This window comes from Stigmatopora argus, chromosome 8, assembly GCF_051989625.1.
Source record: "Stigmatopora argus isolate UIUO_Sarg chromosome 8, RoL_Sarg_1.0, whole genome shotgun sequence".
NCBI lineage: Eukaryota > Metazoa > Chordata > Actinopteri > Syngnathiformes > Syngnathidae > Stigmatopora > Stigmatopora argus.
Genome location: NC_135394.1, coordinates 16,763,401 through 16,778,317, shown reverse-complemented (window position 1 = coordinate 16,778,317; position 14,917 = coordinate 16,763,401). Strand labels below are relative to the sequence as shown.

The window sequence follows — 14,917 nt, the reverse complement described above, 5'->3', positions numbered from 1 at the left end:
TTTTTTTTTAGATCCGGAACATTTGAGATTGACAAAACATGATTGACGGCTCAATGGCTGCTGCTATTTTTCCAGGATTTTGTGGGTGTAAAGATCTCATTGTGCAACAAATCGCCCGTCGGTTTCATTGTCCGGTGGCGCCTTTAAACGCCATTGAGTGATATTTTTAGGAAGACGTGTTGAAAATCCTTCGTCAACACTGTCAACGTTGTTTACCCTACGCATCTGAGAGCTGTCAAGTCATCTGTGTGTTCAATAAAACTGTCATACATAAATAATTCTGCTGTGATTCATAAAAAAGAACAACAATTTTGGATTAGTCCTCTGTTGTTTGGAGGAAAATCTTTCTGCACATCTAGCAGGAAAATGTCTTAAAAATGATCTCCTTTTGTGTAGATACTTCCTAGACAGAAATAACACAAAACATATGCAAATGATGTCCTAAATAGTCAAAGCATTTGACTTGTGCTTGTTTTTTTATGCTGTTTAAGTTGTTTTATGCTTTTACTTTTGACAGGGACAACGTTGGTGAGGCCATCCCTGAAAACGAAGCAAATTGACCGATTAAAACAACATGGAAAAGAGGTATGACGCATTCCTAGTTATACAAGATACATGTAGCTCTCTTCAAAAGTATGGTAAGGTCAAGTTGGTGGCTCTAAAATAGTAATGCTGCGTAAATATTGAAAAATAAAACAAACCGTATGTAAATAATTAATCATTTATTGTTGATGCAACAATTGTTCCTACATATGTTAAATACAACTGAACAATACTTGGTCAGTACCCTTATAATCTTATGTGCCTTATATATGGATCAATATTGTTTAATCATGTATGAATTTCCCTTTAGCACACTACTAATACTGCTACTATTACGACTACTACTATTACTACTACTACTATTACGACTACTACTACTACGATGACTACTACTACGATGACTACTACTACTACGATGACTACTACTACTATTACTACTACTACTATGATGACTACTACTACTACTACTACTACTACTATGATGACTACTACTACTATTACTACTACTACGATGACTACTACTACTATTACCACTACTACTATGATGACTACTACTACTATTACCACTACTACTATAATGACTACTACTGCTATTACCACTACTACTATAATGACTACTACTGCTATTACCACTACTACTATGACTACTACTGCTATTACCACTACTACTATGATGACTACTATGACTACTACTACTATTACTACTACTACTACTATGATGATGACTACTATTACTATTTTAACTTCTACTACTATTACCACTACTACTGCTATTACCACTACTACTATGATGACTACTATGACTACTACTACTATTACTACTACTACTACGATAACTACTACTACTATTACCACTACTACTATTACGACTACTACCATTACTACTACTAGTATGATGACTACTAGTACTATGATGACTACTATTACTACTATAATGACTACTATTACTACTATGAACACTACAACTACAATGATGATGACCACTACTACGCCTACCCCTACAACCACTACTACAATAACTACTACTACAACCACTACTAATATCACCACTACTACAATAACTACTACTACAACCACTACTAATATCACCACTACTACAATAACTACTACTACAACCACTACTAATATCACCACTACTACAATAACTACTACTACAACCACTACTAATATCACCAATACTACAATAACTACTACTACTACCACTACCACCATTCCGATCACCACTACTAGTACGTTTTATAATCCGACGCACCTTATACATGAAGCAAATTGTAAGACAAACCACCCGTCGAATGCGCGCCTTACCGGGCGGAAGAAACGGTCATAAAAAAACATACGCGTCAACACTCAACCTTTCTATGTGCCTTCCAAACGTTCAATTACCGGCCTCCCAGAATGCATTGCGAATATTCCCCCCTGAGATCTTCCCCTGCATTGGGATTATGATAGAGTCCAAAAAAAAAGGGCTCAGTGTGACTCGTGGATTCCGGCTGCTACACAATACGCTACTTTTTTTTTTTACGTAAGCAAGTGAACTTAGAAAGCCTTTGCCCCCATGATGCATCGCTGCAGCCCGAGAGGCGAGGATAAGAATAATCCATAATGTTGTATCTAGGCCAAGCAATCAACACGGCGTAAAATGCGGAGATGTTCCTCTATCTCCTCACGTTTACGTCTTAGACGACGTACACCGTACGTGTTTATCGCTGATGGGCTCCGTCATGAATTAATAACACAGTGAATAATACACGAGTTTCCCTTTAATGGCTTGCGAGAGCGTGTTTGCCATTGTTGTGTGTTTAAGGCTTGCGTGTAACTTATTATCATGCATTATTCTGCTTTTGTTGTTGTTGTTGCTACAAATAAATCTGAGATTTTTTTTTTCAAGCGTCTCTTTCACCTTAGGAAATTATGGTAAAAGAGTAGAGTCACCACTGTAAATCCTTTAATTAATTACAGTGATTTGTAGACATGAGTTTTATATGTTCTGTCTATGTAAAAAAATAGTTTTAAATCATCTTTTGTTATTGAAATAATGTGGCATTTTGTTAATCTTTTCCAGACTTCCCCAATAATAATCAAACGTTTTCGCAATATGTTTTCATGCAAGGAAAATGGCATAATCATTAATCGTCAATTTTTTTCTAGAAAAAAATGAGAATATTTACAGTTTTTTTAAACAAATACATTGATAAAAACTATTTATATTATCTTTTTCTTTGGATTTTTTTAAATTATTAAAGATTTTTATTTTATTTGAGAATTTTCACAAATAAAGAAATAGGAAAAAGAGAATATTTCCTGTTTTTTCCTCTTTTTTTGTTTTTTGTTATGGTGAATTATAATTTTTAAAACGGTAATTAAAGTATCTTTAAGTGAACTAAAACATTTAATATTTTTTAATGATTATTTTTGGTCAAAAATGTCTCTACATCGGTGATTCATTTTTTTTTAAATGTCCACATTACTACCAAAAACTACTATAATAGATTTCTCATAATCAACTAGTTGTTAATTAATTAATTAATTAATCGTGCCAGCCATAGTTGTTATTTTCTGCATAAAAGTTGAATTTGGTGTTCAAAAAGTCTTTTTTTCTAACTTCTTGAAAAAGGGGGTCGTCTTATATTCAAGGTCGTCTTATATTCGCGCCAGTACGATAATTACGACGTTGCCATGACAATTTTTGCACATTTATTAGAAATTATTAGAAAGTATTAAGTTGTCTTTTAGGTACTATTTAGCCAACATTGAGTATTTCAGTAGATTTGGGGGTATTTGTGTGACATTTATGAAATATTCTTGTTCCTCTAATCAAGGTTAGGCCACACTACGTATGAATATTTGGGTCTATTTTTATAATCATGCGGGTTATCGCTCGTTCTTAATGGTTTATCACTGGGAAAATACAAAAAAAGCCCCCTGATCCATGTTTTGTCAACACTCTTACGCCTTGTCCTCCGAGATCTCAACACAGCGTGCCGACATTCGGTTGATCTGCATGGTTGTTGATGTCGGGAAGTAATTCAATTAGCTTCCCGCCATGTTTGTTTATCCGCATGGCGGCGCGCTAGCGAGTCCGGGACATGGCACGAGGGGGGAGAATCGGCAGATGTTTAGAATGGAGCGTAGACCCCCTTTCGACCAGCCGCGGAGAAGTTCCACGCTTGCTGAGGCGTAGACGGACGCGCTAGCTCTTTTTTTAGTCGCGGAAATAATGCGGGGTGTGACGCTTCGGGTTCATTAGCTTCGGCAAAGCTTTCTGAGCCGGAAACAAAAGACCAAAACACAAAAGCTATTTCACTGAGGACAGGAAAATGCTTGCTAACATATCTGGCAACCTCGGTCAATCGGTCCCCTTAAAAATGATTGTAATTCCCCTTATTAAGCGATAAAAAAACTTAAACGTATTTACTCACATAAGGCACACTTAAAAGTCTAATATTTTCACCAAAGTGGACGAGGTGACCAATCGGTATGTACTAAATTCAAGTTTGTGTAGATGTCGCTGTATGACGCTGACAGCTTGACTGTGTGGGTAGTGGGTACTTGCTTGCTGAATTTTTCGGCTTATAAATCGTTTTTTTTTTTCATAATTTGGCCGGGGGTGGGTGCGATTTATACTCTGGTGCGACTTATGTGAAATTATTAACATTATAATATTATTTCACATGTTATTTTTTACACCAAACCGCCAGAGGGCGCTCTAGGCCTGTGTTGATCATTTCAACATTGTCGGTAATTTATAAAAACAACAAAAATTGTCTACCGCGCGAGTTGGGGGGAGCTGTTTAAAAGTGACACTGAGGATGAAGATTTCATTGGATTTCGTGATTTGGAGGGAAACTGATCGTTTGGTTAATTTGTTAGCATGTTTTTTTTTTATGCTAGAGTTATCGGAATAAATCTTAATATGTTACGTCGTTACTGACATTACCAGGCATGTCAGTCATGTAACGTTAGTATACCGTTGGTCTCTATTTTATTTTAATTTTAAATTGCCTTTTGAGATAACCTGTATGTTTTTTGCGTTGGATTTTATCAAATACATTTCCCCCCAAAATGCGACTCATACTCCAGTGCGACTTATGTTTTTTTTCCTTCTTAATTATGCATTTTTTGGGTGGTGCGACTTATACAAAGATGCGACTTATGAACAGGTGCGACTTATAGTCCAGAAAATACTGTAGTGAAAAGGCTGTTTGGGTACATTGCTTGCTGACGTGCTATATTTGTATAGTGAAAAGGCGGACATGTTAAATTAGCATGCTGAAATTAAAGCATGACAACATTACCAATCGACGATGACGTTTTCGTCTGCTACCAATGACCAATGAGACGATCCGGATTGGACTCGAAATGGGTCAAACGAGATCGGTTTTACAAAAAACATACCTAAAAAAAGTCAAATCAAAAGTTGTTATACGGCGAACACCGTTTGAAATGATCAAAAACGTATTAAATACGGGAAAAAAGGAAAAGTTGACAGGGACGTGCTAACCAAAACAGTAGCACTTACAGATACATGCTAACAATCGATCGCTTGAGTTAGACTGGATTTGAGTTGGATTTATTTTTAAAAAATGGTCAATACAAACTAATAAATAATATGACATTAAGTTTGTTGTTTATTTTAAATATCATTATTCTTTTTCCACAACTCTAGGAGGCATAATTTGGTCCATTTTTGAAGACAACGTCACCCCAAGTTGTCCTATCTGGTAAGTTCACCGCATATTTTTCCGGCCCTTTTTACTCCTCACAGCTTTGTCACATCACAGACACCAAAAAAAAATCAGGGCTAAAGTCTATTTAAATGTTAAATGAATATGGCCCCTCCTGGGCAAAAGAAAAAGACTGTCTTTTAAAAAGTAAGCACTTGCGTAATAACAGATAGCGTTGTGGGAGCCGCGACCGGCCTTTGCCCTTTCTTCTTTACCCCGCGCAAACTTTTTATTCCCCTTGGCGGCGTAAAATAAAAAAGCTTGGTCCCACATGGACGAGATGATGCAACCACTAAGTGGCAGTGTTATTCCAGCCATGGCGAAGTCGCATTCACGTCTACGAGTTGACTCACATTTAAGCGAGTCTAAATACATGTGATGTTACAACATACTTCTTGTGTAATGTGGGTAAGGCATGTCAAATAAGGGCATATTGACCAAGTAGGGATATATCTGGAAAGTCCTCACTAGCATCGTCGAACCCTGACAAGAGCTAGCGGCTATATTTGTAGCAGATTGATGTGCGACCCCGTAATTACTCAAATTGGAGACAGGGAAAGCTTTTTTTGCCGTTATTATGTCGGGAGATGAGGTATTTTGGAAAATAGTTACATATTTGCGAACCCCTCATCAAGACCTTTAATTTGAGGTGCGAGTACACGTGGGTCAATACAAATAGAAATATGGTGTACTTTGAAAAGGGATGTTGGATTTAGCGCCCCGTTAGTAGCCGTTTTGGGGCTATATACATGAGCATGGGAGGTCTTTTTGTCATGTCTGGAAAGCTATCGTTAAGTGCTTTAATTTAACATGTGACTCCATGCAGTTTGCAGACAGGTAATTTATGACCATGTCACAAGTCAAATTATACATTTAACGTTATTTATAATTATTGGGGAGCAACATATGGTGGCATACAAATGGTGTAGTCGGAATTGCGGAAAAGCTTCTAAAATACCTTAAATTTAAATATCAATATTTGGAAAATTTACAACCCCAGGTCATTTTAAAATGATTTATTACCCTCTTTAAAATAAAATGGCACTAGCTATGAGTTTACTTTTTTCTCCAATAAGGATTATTAGATTCATACACCGGCTCCCTATGGTTCAGTTTTTTATTTCAAATTTGCGGACATAAGAAAAAAAACATATTTGGAAAGGCTTCATGTGTTTTGTTGCTAATTAATTAATTTTCACCAAACACAGTAGTGATTTATGACCCTACTGGGCAAAAGAAGTGCGTGTTTTAGGTCATTACGTTGATATTTATTGTCATATTTGGTGTCATATTGACAAGATAATAACCAATCTGATCAGGGCCTTTACGTTTTAAAGTCGGTACATGATTTATGACCTTCTTACCGGTCAAATCTGATATTTGAGCTGTCCTAAAAGATTCCGGCAAACCTACATCAGGTTTATTTCATCATTATTTACACAAGATTGTTTGGACAACAACGTTACAGAACTAGAAAGCAGCGAGGTTCAAGATTTATGACCCCCAGGATCAGTTTGTCCCGCAAGGGCTGCGTGTTTTGGTTACCAAGTCATAAAGTGAGAACATTGAAAGCACAACTGCCGAACTGCAAAGTCTTCATCGAGTCCTTTGGGGTGGAAAAAAAAGGCTTGATAAATAAAACGGTGTCACTTAGCACCTTTAATTCATAGTCTCTGCTCAGGCTTTTAGGACCCACAAATCAAAAGCAGCAATTTCCAGGCAACTTTTCCGTGCCAAAGTCATTTGCCGCTCAAGGCTGCAGTCCAGCAACATCACACTTTATGGCAAATTGTGTCTACGCGTGTTTGTGGAGGGTGCTTCCAGCTGCGTAACCACGGTGACACAGGAGGCCATAAAGCAACTCAGAGCCTCTTTCACAAAGGTACATTACACAAAGGTGTCAAATCAGAGCGGTAACAAAAATCGAGGCGTTTTTCCCGGAAGAAGAGCACATGGGATTCCGCAATCAATTCATTTACTGGGTAATATGATTAAAAATAAGATATACAGTGGTACCTTGACATACGAGTGCCCCAACATATGAGCAATTTGAGATAAGAGTACAATTTTGAGCAAATATTTATCTTGAGATACGAGACAAATTTTCGTCGCTTGTTTAATGTCTCTACGAGGACTGGGCGGAGCCTTGCATTTTCTCCATGTTTTTTCCCGTTAGTCAGTGTGAATGGCGGAGCTTGTTCGCTAATACGAGAGGAGTATATACTACTTCTCGTTGGCAAGTGGTCGTGCGTTATCCTATTGTGAGGACATTTGCGTTCATTATTTTGGGAATATTTTGAAGGGAATACAAAAGCAAACAACCCTCGATAGGTTGCATCTGAAAGTCAGGGTGGAGGCGGGGCCAATAAAGCCAAACCGGGAGAAGAAAGGTATCAAAATTTAAAACTAAATTAGAATTATGTTTAGTGTCAGGTTAGATTAAACTTATTTTCTTGGTGTTGGATTTTATCAAATGAATTTCCCCCAAAAATGCGACTTATACTCCAGTGCGACTTATATATGCTTTTTCATTTCTTAATTATGCTTTTTTTTGGGTGGTGCGACTTATAGTCCAGAAAATACGGTAGTGAAAAGGCTGTTTGGGTACATTGCTTGCTGACACGCTATATTTTTAGAGTGAAAAGGCAGAAATGTTAAGGGTGCGCAGAGCATGCTTAAATTAAAGCATAACAACATTAGCAATCGACGTTTTCGTCTGCTACCAATGACCAATGAGACGATCCGGATTGGACCCGAAATGGGTCAAACGAGATCGGTTTGACAAAAAACGTACTTAAAAAAAATCCCGTACAAAAAAGTTGTTATACGGCGTACACAGTTTAAAATGATCAAAAACGTATAAAATACGGGAAAAACTTATAAGTTGACAACTACATGCTAACCAATTATATTTAGTGTAAGGTTAGATTCAACTTATTTTTGAGCAGACAGCGGACTTCCCCTCCGAAATCCGTCTAATTTTAATAATGTTAATCACATTTTATTGCTATTAAACCACTAGTTATTTGTGACTTTGTTAATAGATGGCGAATTAGAACAAATAAAAATGTTTTTCTAATCCAATATCCTGTTTTGGGTGTTTTTTCAGAGGGTTGGAACCAATTAATTTGTTTTTTAGTTCATTTCTATGGGAAACGTTCATTTGAGTTACGAGCAAATTGACATACGAGCTCAGTCCCAGAACGCATTAAGCTCGTATCTCGAGGTACCACTATAACAGAAAATATGCGGTCATTCCTCAAATTAGCCTTTAAGCCGTCTCATTATTTTTGACAATACGCCTTGATTTGATTACACAATAACGTAAAAGACGGATATTCGAGCTGAAATTTGACTCCTAACGAGATTGCAAATCAAGTTTAGACATGTATTCGTAGCAACAAATTAGGTCTTAATGAAGCCTGTCCTCTATGAATCCAATTAAATATGCCCATTTTGTTCAAATTAAAGATCTTCATTGAATTAAATGGAATGCTTTTATAGTCATTATATGCAAGTATAATATTTCAAGCTTTCACCACAAAGTGCAAAAAGAACAACAACAAACAAACAGACAAATAAATAATCAATACATTAATAATAAATAAGTGGTCAACATAATTAGTGCACAAATAACAACAAACAATCAAACAAACGGATAAATAACAAAATATAAATTAAGTAAATTAAAAAAATAAATTAAAATTTTAAAAATCAAAATAAATAGATGAATAAATAAGATCTTACATTGAGTAAGCTCTTATTTATTTATTTATTTTGATATTTTATTTTGAAATGAATAAATAAGCTCTTATTCATTCATTTATTTATTCATATTTTTTAAATTGTAATTTAATGTTTAAATTATTTAGTTTATTTATTAGTATTTAATAGTTTAATTATAAATTACAAATTAATTAAATATTTATTACTAATTAAATTAAAATAAATAAAATAAAAATAAATAAATGAATAAATAAGAGCTTACATCGAGTAAGCGCTTATTTATTCATTTTGATTTTTTAAATTTTAATTTAATTTTTATAGTAGTAGTTGGCTTATTGTCAATATAACATTACATCCTGATAGCGTCAAAAACAAGTTTTAAATGATCAACTTTCTGCTTATTAATCAGTCACTTTCATTCATCTTCCATACTTCTCCTCATAAGGCTCGCGGGGGGTGCCGGAGCCCCATCCCTACCCTAAATTGCTTTCCAGCCAATCAAAATCTAAGAAACAAACAACCCCCCACGCTCACCATTACACCGCCACCGAGAAGGAATCGAACCCAGACTCCCCGTGGCAAAGCCGGGCGGAAAAACCACTACTCCACCGCGCGCACCCATTATCAAATCAGTCAAAAGTTAAATAAAACATTCCTGGAAATCCTTCCCGGCATCTGACGGACACTTTCTAAAAAGTGGAGGAAAAGACAGCTGCAATTTCGGATGGCCGGGGCCAAGGGTGAAGCGAGCGTTCAGGTAGTCATCCAAACAAACAAACCCCAAAAAATAAACAAACAAACAAACAAGATGGAGGGGGGAGGGGGAAGAGTGTGCCAGTTTGCAGATTTGTCATGCAATGCCTGCAGGGAGACAGTGCATTTTCTGCTCGGCCTCCAAATCACTTTCTGCTCTAGCGAGCCAGCGCAAACAGCCTCGTGTGAGACGTATCCGGCCCGATTGCTCACCCCGTCATCATTAACTTAAAAATAAATAAATAAAAAAAAAAACCAAATTCTGTGTTTCAACTTTTTTTTTGTAATTTCCAGTTGTTGTTGTTGTTGTTTTTGTATTTACGTCTATGTCACATCGCGGCATTAATTGGTATGAATTGAATTAGAGATATGAGTGGGGGATCTGGGTTCAAATCCAGGGCGGTCCACCTGTGTGGCGTTTGCATGTTCTCCCCGGGCCTGCGTGGGTTTTCTGCGGGTACTCCGGTTTCCTCCCACATAAAAAAAAACATTCATGCTAGGCTGATTGGACACTCTAAATTGCCCCTAGCTAAGAGTGATTGGTTGTTTGTCTCCTTGTGCCCTGTGATTGGCTGGCCACTAATTCAGGGTGTCCCCAGCCTCTAGACCAGGGGTCTCAAACTTGCGGCCCGCGGGCCAACTGCGGCCCGCGGGACGATAATTTGCGGCCCCCGTCTTAATATGAAAGATCGATTTTTTTTTTTATAATTTTTTTTATTTTTTTTTATTTTTTTTTTTTTTTTTTTTTTTTACCCCTTTCCCCATGATGGCGCCGTTTAAGTGGCAGCCAGTGGCAGTAGCTCTGTCCACTCATGTTTTTCTTGTTTTACAGCATGTTTTACATGAAAAATTAGAGGGAACATTGACATGCACCTGCTTGTGGCAGGTGTGATACTGGTGTGCCGATAGCGAGCAATGATGATGTCGTGACCGGATGATTCGCCTAAAGACGTTTCGCCGACGGACGTTTGACAGACGGACAGGTCGTACTAGTATTTGTTAGTTTAATGATTAAATACAAATACTAGTATTTGTATTTAATCATTAAACGCTGTTTTCAGCTGGATTTGACCGAATTTGAGAGCATTTTGAGCCGTTTGGCGAATGGACGTCTATAGACGTTTTTTTGCCTCCATCGCGATATCATCCAGTATTTGTATTTAATCATTAAATGCTGTTTTAGGATGGATTTGACCCGATTGCTGTCATTTTACGGCTCGGTTCTGCTACATCTGCCTGCCCAAGAGTGCTTATTCCCGGACTGCCATTGATGGTAGACGAACATTGATTTTTACTATAATTTGGACAACACCGGCGGCGGGCCGGATTAAAAATCCTAACGGGCCGTATATGGCCCGCGGGCCGAGGTTGAAAAACTTGTACACACACGATCCGGCGGGGCGAGCGTTCGAATCCCGTTTCGGCGAAACCTCCGTTCGGCCGAATGAACGTTCGGTGGAACGTCCATTCGGCGACCTGCCCGTCTGTCAAACGTCCGTCGGCGAAACGTCTTTAGGCGAATCATCCGAGGACCGATGATGTCGCTCACACTGGTACTCAGTGCGCTCAGGGAGGTTGTCTTTCTGCTCAGACCAACAAAAAATTAGAGGGAACTTTGGTTCGGAGCTGAATGAACCAATCACGGTGAGGTATACGGCTCTGGAGGGCGGGACATCGGCCGGGCTGTCCAGTGCCTCGCTCACTCACTCATTCATTCCTCCAATCAGCTGGGCGGAGGAGAAGCCGTGAGGCCGATCACTCCGCTCGGCGCGCACACTCCTCCGCTGCTCTCAGCATAGAACTGAATGTTTTATCAGTGCTTTTCTTGTGGAAATCCTGATGCGGCCCAGTCTCACCCAGACTCGGCCTCTAGCGGCCCCCAGGTAAATTGAGTTCGAGACCCCTGCTCTAGACCCAAGTCAGCTCCAGCACCCCCAAAACCCGAGCGGTTCAGAAATGAGAATTCATTCTGAGACGGTGCATGGGAATCATAAAGTCATTCATTTTCCGTGATGCTTATCCTCACAAGGGTGCCGGGGGGTGCCGGAGCTCATCCTAGCCAACTATGAGCACCCTGACTTTTGTGGCCAGCCAATCGCAATGAGACAAACAAGCAGTGATGCGCACACTCATACCCTGGAGCAATTTAGAGTGCTAAATTAGCCTAGCGTGTATGTTTTCGGAATGTAACCAACCGCACGTCCAATCCGTTTGGATTGGGAGGGGGCAATTAAAGAAAATGCCATAGATGGCTTTCCACTTTTCATCTTTTTTCATTAAAATGAAAATAATAATGAAATGTAAGTACCGTATTTTACGGACTATAAAGCACACAAAGAAAATCTAAATGTTACATTAAGAGGGGCCTATTTAGCCTGTTGTTGTCCATTTAACTATTTTTTATGTATGTTTGTTCTTGGTTTCCGATCAAATAATAATAATAATAATAATAATAATCGGACATAGGCCATGTCGTCATTACCACAACACAAAAAAGCCTACTTGTCATCACACGCAGAAACTGCGTGTGACGAAATTGATGGTGCTTCTCCATAAGCTACGTTTAGTCGGCAAAAGACCTAAATAAGTGTAAGTTACGGACTTGTAATTTGTCATTCCGCTGTTGTGGATACAGGTCGCTTACCTCGCGATTACATACAGGTCGCTTACCTCTCGATTACCGCACACTGTCTGCCACTTACCTTCCTTCAAGTCAGCTAGGAGGCGGCAGATCACCAACCAAACATCTATTCATATGCCGCAGAAGGGAATGTGTGTATGTTAGCGCGAGTTTAGATGTCTGATGGATGTGGGGAAAAAGCTATCCTTAAGCCTATTTGTCCGAGCTTTGTGGGACCTATAGCGTCTGCCAGAGGGCAGCAGCTGGAACAGATTGTGACCAGGGTGGTAAGGGTCCCCTATGATGTGCTTGGCTCTGCTGAGGTAACGCGGGCTGGCAATGTCTTCAAGTGAGGGCATAGAGCAGCCGACAATCCTCTGGGCAGTGTTAATCACTTTCTGCATGGCCTTCTTGTCTGCCGCCGTGCTTCCAGCGTACCACACTGTGATGCCGTACGCCAGGATGCTCTCTACAGTGGTTCTATAGAAGGTTCTCAGAAGATTGGAGCCCAAGTTGTTCTTCCTGAGCACCCTGAGGAAATGGAGTCGTGTCTGAGCCTTCTTCACCACTGCCGTGGTGTTTGTAGACCATGAGAGCTTGTCCGTGACGTGGACCCCCAGGAATTTAAAGGACTGGACCCTGTCTACACATACTCCATTTATGAGGAGTGGGGCCAGATCTGTGCCGTGTTTGCGAAAGTCCAAGATTATTTCTTTAGTTTTCGTGGTGTTCAGTGTGAGATTGTTCACGAAGACAAATTGTTGACCTCATCTCTGTAAGCCGACTCATCCCCTCCTGAGATGAGTCCGACCACAGTGGTGTCGTCAGCGAATTTGATGATGGCGTTAGACTGGTGGGTGGGTGCACAGTCGTAGGTGTACAGGGAGTACAGAAGAGGACTCAGTACACAGCCTTGAGGGGAGCCAGTGCTTAGTGTAATGGAGGAAGAGAGGTGGGGACCAAGTCTAACAGTCTGTGGGCGGTTGGTCAAGAAGTCCTTTATCCAGCAGCAGATTGAAGAGGATAGTCCAAGGTGGGAGAGTTTGTTAGTCAGAATGTCCGGTTTTATGGTATTGAAGGCTGAGCTGTAGTCAATGAAGAGCATCCTCACGTAGTTCCCAGGGTGTTCCAGATGGCTCAGTGCTGTATGAAGAGCAATGGCAATAGCATCATCAGTGGACCTGTTTGCCCTGTAAGCAAACTGGTGAGGGTCAATTGAGGGAGAGATTGTATTCCTGATATGGCGGGCTACCAACTTTTCAAAGCACTTCATGATCACAGGCGTGAGGGCAACAGGCCTATAATCATTCATGCTGCCAATGGTTGGCTTTTTGGGGACAGGGATGATGGTGGCAGATTTCAGACAAGATGGAATGATGGATAGTTGCAGGGAACAATTGAAAATATTTGTGAAGACTCCAGCCAGCTGGTCAGCACAGGCTTTGAGCACCTTCCCAGGTACTCCGTCAGGGCCCGCCGCCTTCCTGGTGTTCACAGACCGCATTACCAGTCTCACTTCCTGTTCCCGGAACGTCAGTGTATTGCTGCAGGGTGGTGGTGGGGGTGTTGAGACTGGGCCTGATTTGTCAGTCTCAAAGCGGGCAAAGAAACGGTTCAAATTCTCCGCTAGTGAGGCATCTGCATTAACAGACATAGTATTGTTGTTGTAGTTGGTTATATGGCGTATTCCTTGCCACATCTTCTTTGGGTTATTTTCTGTGAAGTGCTCCTCAATTTTTTTGGTATATGCTGCCTTGGCCTTTTTAATGCCTCTTTTCAGCTCAGCTCTGGCAGCGCTATATTTTATCTTGTCCCCTGATCTAAAGGCGGAATTACGGCATTTGATGAGTGCCTGTGTCTCATTGGTCATCCAGGGTTTTTGGTTAGGAAAAACCCGTATTCGTTTATCTATAGTGACGTTGTCGATGCAGTTTTTTATGTAAGAAAGAACAGAGTCCGTGTAGTCCTGGAGGTTGTCGTGTACAAAAAGTTCCCAGTTGGTGCGGGAAAAGCAGTCCTGCAGCTGAGAGAGTGCGTTGTCGGGCCAAGTTTTTATTGTCTTTATTTGTGGCGTTGTTTGCCTCCGGAGTGGTGTGTAAGCGGGGGTGAGAGATAGGCAGAGGTGATCTGATCCAGCTAGGTGGGGTAGGGAAGTGGCTTTGTAAGCATGTTTGATGTTAGAATAGACATGGTCAAGAGTTTTGTCTCCTCTAGTATTACAATTTACGTATTGAATAAACTTAGGTAAAACAGTCTGTAAACACGCCTTGTTGAAATCACCAGCGACAATAAAAACTCCATCGGGGTGAGCAAGCTGTTGTTTGTTAACAGCCGCTAGCAGGAGGTTAAAACTTACCCTCCCTAAAATGCGACTTATATTCCAATATATACTTTTTTTATATACATTTTTGGCTGGTGCGACTTATACTCAGCTGTGACTTATACTTATTTATAAAAATACGGCATTTAAGAGAAGATTTGCTTTCTTAAAGGAAGAGCATTGAGATAAATTAATTGTTTAATAAGGGCAGCCCATGTTGGCAAACATAAA

The 14,917-nt window shown here is 39.7% G+C and overlaps 1 long non-coding RNA gene across 1 annotated transcript in view; it reads left to right on the top strand.

Moving 5' to 3' along the window:
* LOC144078942 (uncharacterized) overlaps nucleotides 1-14,917 on the top strand; it is a 28,646-nt gene that overhangs the window by 1,781 nt on the left and 11,948 nt on the right. Inside the window, exons 2-3 of the long non-coding RNA XR_013301358.1 lie at nucleotides 518-585; nucleotides 5,210-5,264. This is a non-coding gene — a long non-coding RNA (uncharacterized LOC144078942). The remainder of the gene's footprint in view (nucleotides 1-517; nucleotides 586-5,209; nucleotides 5,265-14,917) is intronic.